At 41.0% G+C, this 12,176-nt stretch overlaps 1 long non-coding RNA gene across 2 annotated transcripts in view; it reads right to left on the reverse strand.

The window, feature by feature from the left end:
• The window catches only part of LOC123000133 (uncharacterized), a 117,481-nt gene that overhangs the window by 49,863 nt on the left and 55,442 nt on the right, over positions 1-12,176 (reverse strand). For both annotated transcript variants that reach the window (XR_008957127.1, XR_006407901.3), the window contains exons 3-5: positions 4,077-4,274; positions 2,939-3,079; positions 1,989-2,117 (exon numbers count right to left, since the gene is read on the reverse strand). This is a non-coding gene — a long non-coding RNA (uncharacterized LOC123000133). The remainder of the gene's footprint in view (positions 1-1,988; positions 2,118-2,938; positions 3,080-4,076; positions 4,275-12,176) is intronic.

Raw genomic sequence — 12,176 nt, forward strand, 5'->3', positions numbered from 1 at the left:
TCGTCGAGGTTGCTGCCTATGCTCTTCTCCAGGATTTTGATGGATTCCTGTCTCACATCGAGGTCTTTCATCCATTTGGAATTTATCTTTGTGTATGGCGTGAGAGAGTGGTCAAGTTTCATTCTTTTGCATGTAGCTGTCCCATTTTCCCAGCACCATTTATTGAAGAGACTGTCTTTTTTCCACTGGATGTTTTCTCCTGCTTTATCAAAGATTAGTTGCCCAAAGAGCCAAGGGTCCATTTCTGGGTTCTCTGTTATGTTCCATCGGTCTATGTGTCTGTTTTTGTGCCAGTACCATGCTGTCTTTGTGATCACAGCTTTGTAGTACAGCTTGAAATCTGGCAACATGAAGCAACTCATTCTATGAGGTCAGTATTACCTTGATCCCCAAACCAGGCAAAGACCCCATCAACAAGGAGAATTACAGACCGATATCACTGATGAATATGGACACCAAAATTCTCAACAAGATCCTAGCTAATAGGATCCAACAGTACATTAAAAGGATTATCCATCAAGACCAAGTGGGATTCAGCCCTGGGATGCAAGCGTGGTTCAACATTCGCAAATCGATCAGTGTGATAGAGCATATCAACAAGAAAAGAGTCAAGAACCATATGATCCTCTCAATAGATGAAGAAAAAGCATTGGACAAAATACAGCATCGTTTCCTGATTAAAACCCTTCAGAGTGTAGGGATAGAGGGTACATTCCTCAATTTCATAAAAACCATCTATGAAAAGCCTACAGCGAATATCATTCCCAATGGGGAAAAGCTGGAAGTCTTTCCCTTAAGATTAGGAACACGACAAGGATGCCCACTCTCACCACTATTATTCAACATAGTACTAGAAGTCCTTGCAACAGCAATCAGACAACAAAAAGGGATAAAAGGTATCCAAATCAGCAAAGAAGAAGTCAAACTTTCTCTCTTCACAGATGACATAATATTCTATATGGAAAACCCAAAGACTCCACCCCCAAACTACTAGAAGTTATAGAGCAATTCAGTAACATGGCGGGATAAAAAATCTATGCTCAGAAATCAGTTGCATTTCTATACATGAACAATGAGACTGAAGAAATAGAAATTAGGGAATCCACTCCATTTACAATAGCACCAAAAAATTATATGTTATCTCGGAATTAACTTAACCAGAGACGTAAAGGATCTATATTCTAGAAACTACAAATCACTCTTGAAAGACATTGAAGAAGACACAAAGAGATGGAAAAATATTCCATGCTCATGGATCGGAAGGATAAACATAGTTAAAATGTCATGCTACCCAGAGCAATCTACACTTTCAATGCCGTCCTGATCAAAATACCAATGACATTTTCAAAGAGCTGGAACAAACAGCCCTTAAATTTCTGTGGAACCAGAAAAGGCTCCAAATCGCCAGGGAATTGTTGATAAGATATAGTTTTATAAGCAAGAAGTCGGACTTTAAATCCATTGGTTGAGAATGTCTCTTCATGGATTCCAGACACAATTGCATTGCAGGTTCCCTTCAGTTGCGCAATAACCCAGGGTATAAAGAATTCATTATCCAGCGAAAGTGCTGACTCTTTTGAATGGTATTGGGACAGGCTCCCTTCGTCTTACCTCTTTAATTATCATTTTAATAACAATCCAGTAGTCGGCCAAACCGCTGTGCTCAGGCAGGCCCAGAAATGCACTGAGGGGCTGGGAGGAGGGTGGGGAAGAAGGGAGAGAAGACAACTCTCTCCCAAGATGAATAATGATTCATGGCTCTGCTTCTCCATCACACCCCAACATGTTCAATGTCATGAACAAAATTCACCCCAACATTTAAGTCACTTTTGGGGCATTCATGAGACCTAAGGAAGGGCAGGACCCCTTTCAAGCCGCTGGGAACTGTCCATTGGTTCCCTGCCACACTGCCTGGGGACCTGTGCTAACTCACTTGGTTAGTTTAAACAGAGAAAGGGGCTGAGAGTTGCCAGAGTCAAGTTACATACCCAGCTGTGATAAAGGGCAATTTCCTTCACCTCTTGGTGCTTCCATTTTCCAGTCTATAGCATGAGAAGGTTTGTACCAGATGATCTCACCGACACTTTTGGCTCCACTTCTAGCCACGAGACTAGGCTCTGTGCAAAGAGGAACGACATCTTCCTTGTTCACCACTGTAAATCCAGCACTGAGCACAACTTCTAGAACATAACAGGTGCTGAGTATTTTTGTCTTATTAAGGTGTAATTGACGTACAATACTGTATTACTTTCCAGTGTATAGCGTAGTGACAATATTTAATCTACATTAGGAAATCGTTCATCACAAAAAGTCTAGTTGCCATGTGTCACCATACGAAGTTGTTACAGTGTTATTGACTATATTCCCTATGCTGCACTTTTCACCCCCCTGTCTTATTTACTTTATAACTGGAAGTTTAAACCTCTTAATCTCCTTCCCCTGTTTTGTCCATCTCTCTCGCCTCTCCCCTCTGGCAACCATAAGTTTGTTCTCTGTACCTGAGAGTGTTTCTGTTTTGTTTATTCATTTGTTTTAGATTCCACATATAAGTGAAATCATACGGTATTTGTCTTTCTGTGTCTGACTTTTCACTTAGCATAACACCCTCTAGGTCCATCCATGCTGTCACAGATGGCAAGATTTCACTCTTCATGTATATACCACATCTGCCTTATCTCTTCATCAATGGACAGGTTGCTTCCATACCTTGGCTATTGTGAATAGTACTGTGATAAACAGAGGGGTGTGTATGTCTTTTAAAATCAGTGTTTTCATTTTCTTCTAATGAACACCTAGAAGTGGAATTGCTGGATCAAATGGTAGTTTTACTTTTCATTTTTTGAGAACCCTCCACACTGTTCTCCACAGTGGCTATATCATCTTATATTCCTATGAACAGTGTGCAAGGGTTCCCTTTTCTCCATACCCTCACCCATACTTAGTATTTCTTGTCTTTTTGAAGACAGCCATTCTGACAGGCGTGAGATGACATCTCGTCGTGATTTTGATTGGCATTTCCCTGAAGATGAGTGGTGGTGAGCATCTTTTCACATGTCTGTTGGCCATCTGCATGTCTTCTCTGGAGAAAAAAAAAAAAAGTCTATTCAGGTCCTCTGCCATTCTTAATCAAATTGTTTATTTTTTGATATTAAATTGTAGGAATTGTCTATATATTTTGCATACCAACCCCTTATCAGATATACCATTTGCAAATACTTCACCCATTCAATAGGTTGCTTTTTATTTTGATGATGCTTTCTTTCACCCAGCAAAAGTTTTTTGGTCTGATGTAGTCCCAGTTTTGTTTTTGGTTTTGCTTTGGTTATCCTTGCCTGAGGAGATGGATACAAAAAAAAACCAAAAAAACAAAAACAAAAAAGAGTGCTAAAACTGATGTCAAAGAGCTTACTGCCTATGTTTTCTTCTGGAAGTTTTATAGTTTCAGGTCTTCCATTGAGGTCTTCGATTCATTTTGAGTTTATTTTTGTATATGGTATAAAAAAGAGGTCCAATCTCATTCTTTTGCATATGGCTGTCCAGTTTTCCCAGCACCATTAAAGAAACTCTTTTCCCCAGTGTATATTCTTGCCTCCTTTGTCATTCATTAATTGACTATATAGGCACGGTTTTATCTAACCCTCTGTTCTGTTCCACTGCTCTGTGTGTCTGTTTTTGTGCGGGTACCATACTAATTTGATTACGACAGCTTTGTAGTACTGCTTAAAATCCAGGAGCATTATACCTTCACCTTTGTTCTTTCTTGAGATTGCTTTGGCTATTCAGCGTCTTTGGGGCCCCATAAAAAGTTTAAGATTATTTGTTCTATTGCCAGGCATCTAGAAAAATGCCATTGGTATTTTGATAGGAATTGCACTGAATCTACAGACTGCCTTGGAGTGCATATTTGCTGAACATATGAACACTCAAATAAATAAAATGTAAAGTTCAATCCAAAATATGCGGCTCATTCATGAAATTCAAGATAATGCTCTTCTTTTCCCTTGATGACGAAGATCCCTTTCATTTTTTGTCTCAGGTTTTTAGATGGTATCTAAAAGTCTTCACACTGGACTTACTTAGCTGGTGCACTGAATACCACTGCCACACACCAGAGGTTACGTAAATCCTCCACCAAGGACTTTTACAAAGAATCTGGGTATAGTCCGATGTGTCGGACTTATTCACTGATGACAACATAAGTCATTGTGTGGAACACACCATTAAAATAGACAGTGATGACTTGTGATTAGAGGTTCAGAGCATGAAGAACCATTCTGCAAAAAAAAAAAAAAAAAAAAAAAAAAAACCTGTTACACAAAGGTTCTCACCAGGATAAAAATAGATAGGGTTGGTCCAAGGAAAACTGTGAAGGTCAGGCATTTTTTCTATATTTCTAAAGTCCCCTTTGTAACCCCTTCTTTGAATTCAACAAAGGATTCATCATTTACCGTATTTGCAACTGCAAGCCTTTAATCTCTTATTGTGCAATTAAAGACATATGTTAAAGGAATTTCAGACAATAGAAAACAGATGGGGAGATCTTTGGCAGGAGGGTTTGGTGGAAATCAAGGAAGTCTTCGTACTTCTCACACTCCACTATACCTAAAATGCATCTTCAGCCTGAACTTTGCTGTACGAACTTTCCCATTGCATTGTGCTCTGGTGTCGAAGTAGAGCAGGAAGTGGCAGAACACTTACCCAAAAGGAGTGAAATTGGTCTATTCCCATCTTCCTGCCCCACCTGCCCAGACTCAGGGGCCCCGGGCACACTGTGACTCAGCCCTCTCCCCTTCCTGACGCCAGTATAATACAGACAACCTTGCTCCCTCAAAAGAAGGCATGGGCTGCTTTGTTCCTAACCTCGCCCCTGAGGCAATCTCAGTTTCTAGAGGTTCTCGGTCACCCAGTTCTTTGGGACTAAACGCAATATGGTATAGTGACTCTATTTTTCGGAACAAGATCCATGGACTGACCCATAATCTGGAAAGAATGAAAAGATTTGAAATTAGACCTGCATCATAATATTGGAGATGCCCCCAACAGGGGAGAAGGCCAGGAAGCTTGAAGCATTAGGCTGGGGTACAGAAAAGCCCAGAACTGCACAGAGGGCATTCAAGATCACAAGAAAACCTTACTGGAGAGTAAAATCTAGGGTCTGTCTGAGTGTGATTATATGCATGGCAGTGATGGTAACAATGAGAAAGAACAGAGCATCAGGAAAAAACTATTCATAATGAGATCAATTCTTAATACTAGGGAACTAAACAATGGGAGACGACAAGTTTTATTTGTCTTATAAAATCCACACTAAAAGTCATCATTTTAATACTAAATATAACCATATGTCCACGAAAGTATGGCCAATTACCAAGCAAACACAACAGAAGTCATATGTATCTTAATATGATCAAATGTATTATAATTTAAGTGACAATGCTAAGGTGAACTGCTTAGTTGTCTAGCTTGTGACTTATTATTGTCAAATTGCACCTGAAGTAATAAAAGACAAGTGTCTAAGAAACCTTGATATTAACTCTATTTGTCTAAATCCAACTCCATATCCATACCCCCCAGATATTCTATAAAACATACATTGCTTTAGTTTAAATCTTCATTATTTTATAACTTTGTATTAGAGTCCTATTTTAAAATAAAATTTATTGTTTGAGAATTTTTGAGGGGTTACAGTTTTCTTTGGTATCGACAGTATAATACAGTAGTTCAGGAAATTAATGTTGCCGTCAAGTCCACCTGAGTGTGGATACCACTTATAAAATGTGCGAACTTGTGCTGAGAGGTGAATTCACCCCTGCATGTCAGTGTGCTCTTCTATAAAACGGCTACAATAATTGCTGTGACTCAATGTACCAACCCACGATGCATAAGGGCTGAGGCTCAGAGAATCTCAGAGTTGAGTGAGGTCTCCTGTACAACTGCCTGATCACAGTTGTACACATCATCCCCGTTTATATTGACTTTTTAAAAACCAAAATGTGAGTGATAATGCTAAAGGAAGTCTAAATGTGTAACCAGGATATCAGATGCAAGGAGTGTTTAAAAGGAAAAAAAAAAAATTGTTTAAACTGCTTAACCTACCCTGGTCCAAACATGTGGAGACCAAGCCTATTTTTGAAGACCTTAGTCTACCTGGGAGCTCACTGAATTTACATAAAGTGAAGCCGTGTGCTTACTGATGCAGGTACGCTGTATCTGACAGTTGTTACAGTTTTTTTCCAGTTCTATCATCATAGCTAGTGATTCCAGCTCACAAGTCTTACAAGACTTGAAAGTAGGCATATTATCAATCATCTCAAGCAATGTTAAGAACAATATCTGATAGGATTACTATTATTTTTCTGAGGTTCAGAGATGCTAAATAATGTACCCAAGGTCTCAAAGCAAGTAAGAGATTTCAGACAATAGCAAACAAGTGTAATGTTATTTTGCAGAACGGTGAGACTGTAGCGTCAGTTCTGAATGACTGTAAGGGATCACCATTCCTATCACTGAGATTTGAATCACTAGTCTCCTTTGAAACAAAACTAGCAATTCATTAACTTACTCTATGGCAAATGGTACTCGGTAACATAACTGGAAGAAAAATAACCAAAGGTCACTATAAACAATAAAAAAAATCAAAATAGCAGTAATAATAATGATGATGGTGATGTAATGATCACAAGAAGAATTAGGAAAAATAAAGAAAAGCTAGTATTTCCTTAGACTTTTTCCAGGTGATTTTGTGGACTCTCCTTCACTTAAGATCCTCCGAAAAAGATAAATGTAAAATATAAGATATTCACCTCCCGAGAATAGCAGCTGGAATATTCCACTAGACAGTGAGATCTCACAGGCTATTCGAATACAGGAGCAAACTATGTTCACTAATGTGTTTCTCAATTTTGGCAAGTAGGTGAATGTTTTCTGGACGTGGTCATCGAAAAGTCATTGTTAATACGAGACTAGAATCCTGTGACCACGCAGCTTTGGTAACAACTCTCCTTCAGGACAATATCCCTTGCTGTCTGTTTATGGAAAATGATCGGTTTATGACTACTGAGTCTATCCTGAGATAAGTTTAAAAGATGTTTTTCAAATTGGCCTCAAGATGAACTCATACTTTAATAAGCAAGGGCCAGGACCTGAAGCGCCCCCAAGACTCTTCCAGCTCTTTGAGACACAATTACAACATATTCATTCAATAAACACTGATTGTGTGCTGATGATTTGCTTAGGTCTGTGCTCTTGCGGAGCTCAGTGTTGTCAGAGGGGCCAGTAAGTGAAGACATGGTCCCTGTCTAAAAGGAAATTAAACATCATGGACCTAGACCCACATGTTACCTTTTGCCAACCTTCTCTGTGCTCCCCAGGGCTGAGAGGACCCTCCAAAGCCTCACAGCGTCCTGGCACTGCTATTCACAGATGGTAACCACAACTCTCCGATCTCTTCCCCTCGTCCAGTTCTCCAACTCCAATCTATTTGTATTGGCTCCCATCCCAGTAGGTACAAAGCTCTATCATTCAGAGTTTCCTCTGAATTTCTCCTTTTAAGTGGGTTGTTCTGCCTCAAACCACAAGGTTTTTCCCAGTGAACTATAGGGCAAAAGGGTTTTTTGCACATTTCTGAGCAGGAGATAGAAAAAAACAGAAAGGGACACAAAATAGCTGAACAACCTTGCTTGTATCCCAGCACTATGGGAAATTCTGCAGCCTGTTCATAGTCAGTCTGCACTTCCAGCAAAGGCCCTTCCGTGCTCTGCAAACACACCGGGCTTCCTTCTCAGAATCTTTGCATCTTTGCTTCCTTCTGCTTGGGCTGCTCTTCCCCAGATGGCTGTGACAGTCCTTCTTCTCCTGCCTTCAGGTCATTGCTCAAATACCACTTTTCAGAAATGCCTCCTCTGATAACACTGCCTAAAATATTAAAACCTTCCCATCATCCTTTCTCCTCTACCATAACTTACTCGTTCATCACCTATCATCACCAAAACACACACACACACACACACACACACACACACACACACACACACACAAATATGTATTTGTTTATGGTCTATCTCCTCCCACTGGAATATGACCTCCATGACAATAGGAACTTCACGTGCTTTTTGTTTTCTCTTATTGCCCAGTTCCTGGCACTTAGGAAGCATCTGATATATATTGGGCTAAATAAACAACAACAACAAAAAAATGTAGAGGACAAATCAAGTTGTTTTTAAGCCCAAAGATCAATTGTCTAAGCAGGGTGGCAAAATTATTTCCAAAAGCTGGCTCTGACCACTAGATTCTTCAGGTGGTCTCCTGGCATCTTGCACCTTGCAACCCACCAGCAGAGCCTCAGGAAGGATTTGAGAGGGCTTACTGAAGGCTATAATCTGGACGCATATAGCCAGTCTCAAGATCAGGCTTGTGGTAAAACCACAGACAGGCTGAGTGGCTGTTGACTCCACCACATTCCAAAATTTTATCACAACCTAGAAATGGGAAGTTAACCGAGGGAGAGCCAATTAGCCAGGACACTCAATCTCTTTGACCACAACCTATTTTGAAAGTTAAATGTCTTATGGAATCTTGCTTCCTCATTCTCAATGATCTAAAGCAGGGGCACAGGGAGGTTAAATGGTTTGCCCAACATCCCACAGTGTATCAGCAAAAGTGCTGGGCTTGGAAACCACCAGGTTTCCATATTTCCTGCTTACGACCACTCTGAAACAGAGAACCATGCTGGGGCATGCAGAGTAAATTCAAACCTTAACAGTGTAAGGCAGGAGGAAGGAACCACACACATGTATACACAGACACGCACACACTCATACACACACACACACACACACACACACCCTGCATACTACAGGAAGAACGAAGAGTTGCCCTTCTCAAGTTTTCTCCAAAGATAGCTGAATTTACAGTTGGAAAGCTTTTCTAAACACATCTTTTCAACTTTTGCCAGTCTGGAAATACCACCAGGGAGCCCTGAGGGGACTAAATCTCTTGCTCTCCCATTTCCCGTGATCCTAAAAAACCCACATAATTGCATGATTTTCCATCCTTCACCTCCCCAAAGCACAAATGTCCCTTAAGAAATCTATTTCACCTATAACATAGAAATGATTGAAGTTTCTTTTATAACATTGTGCAGTATCTTCCCTCAAAGAGCAAATTTCAGCCATCAGCACTTCAACAAGCAGAAGATAAAAATAAACAGGTAGTTGGAAAAGACTTGGGAACAACTGGGAAGAGGTAGGCGGATAATATAACTTCTACCTTCTTTCTTTTCCCCTCTTCCTCCCATGACGGGGCTAATCTCTGATTATCAGCTGTCCTTCAGTGACCTCCCAATCACACTCTCGAAATCCTCAAACGTCCACGTGACATACAAACCGGACAGCTCAATCCTGTAGTTGACACTGATGGGCCCTTTACGTCCAACTGAAATCAGTACTTTTTACTTGGGTGGCTAAGGGTCCCCACAATCTGGTCTTCCTCTATTGTTGTGGTCCTCAAGAGGGGCCCTCTATCCTCCAGGGGACATTTGGCCCTGTCTGGAGACATTTGGTTTGTCACCACTGGGAACACGTTACTGATGCTGTTCAGGGTCGGCCGCCCGAGAATGCACCACTTTAGCACGTGGATTATTTGGACTGAATTAAGGCCCAACAGACTCAAGAAAAGCTTTTTTTTTTTTTTTTACCTCACCCTTCACTGCCTAAAAGAATTTACACAGGGAGCATGTACCAGAAACAGAAGTCTTTAAAAAAAAAAAAAAAAAAAGATAAGAAAAACTTTTTCTGGTGGCATGGCAAACATTCATTTACCGAATACTTGCTCTGCTCATCTTCCTATAAATTATCTCCCCCATTTTGACGTCCCAGACCCTGACCCCCCTCTCCTTAGCTCAGGATGGCGTATAAACGTCAACCACCTCCTGAGAACCTCTTACGTCTTTGTGAGGTGCCTGCATGTATGTAACTAAATTTCGTTTTCTCCTGCTAACCTGTCTTATGTCAATCTAATTATTAGACCAGCCAAATCTGAACCTAGAAGGGATGAAGGGAAAAGTTTCCGTCCCCCATACTACTTTCTGTTATCTAAGGAATGGAGGCCGGGGCACAGCTGAACACCCTACAAGGCCCCAACCAGCCCCTGACAACAAAGGGTTAGTTATCCAGCCGCCTGCGTCAATAGTGCTGAGGTGGAGAAGCCCTGTATGGCTCTATGGAGAGAGCTCTACAACTTTCTATCCATTTCCTTTCTCGTAGCCAACTCTTTGATGGATGACTTGCAATCCCCTAAACATTGTTATGTGCCCAAACCCTCCAGACCCTGTGATGTTGTGATTTCCGATATGAAAATACACTTTTGGTCTTTGACCCATTTCTGGCACAGGGCTCCTAAAACCCTTGGAATTTTCCATGTGAAAAGAGTGATAAAGGTGCCTTTTGTTATGTTAATGGTTGACCTTCAAAAAACACCTAAGGATGGGGCTGGTTGACAGAACTGACCACGTGATTAGAGGGTTGGAACTTTCAGTCCCACCCCCTGACCTTCAGGAGGTGAGAAGGACTGGAGTTCGAATCAATCACCAATGGCCAATAAGTTAATCAATCATGCCTATGTAATGAAGCCTCCATTAAAGCCCAAAAGGAGGGGGTACAGAGAACCTCCAGGTTTATGAACCAGAACACTTCAACTTGCCACCATGCCGAGCTCCAAACCCCTTGAGGACAGAAGCTCTTTGGTCACATGTATCTCTTCATCTGGCTATTGATTCTTACCTCTTAATATCTTTTATATTAGTAATATAATATATCAGTAATCTAGTGAGTAAACAGGTTTCTGAGTTCTGTGAGCTGCTCTAGCAAATTCACTGAACCCCAGGAGGGGATCATGGGAACATCTGATTTTTAGCCAGTTGGTCAGAAGTCCAGGTAACAGCATGGACTTGACATTGGCATCTTAAGTGGAGACAGGCTTGTAGGACGGCGCCCTGAACCTGTGGGATCTGACGCTGTCTCTGGGTAGATAGTGCCAGAATTGTGTAGAATTGTACGACACGCAGCTGGTGTTGCAGAGCATTGCTTAGCTGGGGTGGGGGCGGGGGATCCCCACACACACACTGGAACTGGGAATCAGAATTTTACCCCCTCTGTGCTCTCTGTCCTCCTGGAAAGCCTGGGGTCTTTTATTCAGCTGCCACATTTCCATTTTTCCTCTAAGGTCTATCTCCTCCTTGAAAATTTCCTGGATGGGTGTACTCTTTTCTTTCCAAACCTGTGAGTGCTTTGGTATTCCTCTTATAAAACTTATCATATATAATCTGGAATTATATACTGTAGGCTCCAAAAAAGTAAAAACTTTGTCTTTGTTTATTCAAGACTGTATCACCAGTGCCTAGAATGGCACCCGGAGCATAGCAAGGGCTAAATAACCCTTGATCACATGAGCAATCGTCTCTGTGCTAGATACGTCATTCCTGTCAGATTGAGGCTTTCGAGAGTTGGAAACATCCCCAGTTCTTTTCCGAATCCTTACATTACCCCTTCCACCTAGAAGAGGCTTAATAAATATTTGTTAAGTGTCTGAATAAGTGCACATACAATAGGATAAAAATATTATACTTAAATGCAAAAATAAATACAATATATATTAAGTAAGTAGACAACTGAAAGAAATAGGCAAAAATGAAACAGGCTGTAGAGATTAAGTCCTAGAAGGGGTGCCGGGGTGGCTCAGTTGGTTAAGCATCCAACTCATTTTTTTTTTAAGATTTATTTATTTATTTACTTGACAGAGAGAGAAAGAGAGAGAACACAAATAGGGGGAATGACAGAGGGAGTAGGAGAAGCAGGCCCCCCACTGAGCAGGGAGCCCAATGCAGGGCTTGATCTCAAGACCCTGGGATCATGACCTGAGCCGAAGGCAGACACTTAACCTACTGAGCCACCCAGGTGCCCCCAAGCATCCAACTCTCGATCTTGGCTCGGGTCTTGATCTCAAGGTCGTGAGTTCAAACCCCATGTTAGGCTCCATGCTGGACAAAGAGCTTACTTTAAAAAAAAAAAAAAAGAAAATTAAGTCCTAGGCAAAAGTTCACCCATCTCAACTTTTCATGATGTCAGAGATTCATGTCACAAGTATGTTCCATTGTCTTACATTTCCTCATCTTTCAAAAG

Source organism: Ursus arctos, unplaced genomic scaffold (genome assembly GCF_023065955.2).
Source record: "Ursus arctos isolate Adak ecotype North America unplaced genomic scaffold, UrsArc2.0 scaffold_36, whole genome shotgun sequence".
NCBI lineage: Eukaryota > Metazoa > Chordata > Mammalia > Carnivora > Ursidae > Ursus > Ursus arctos.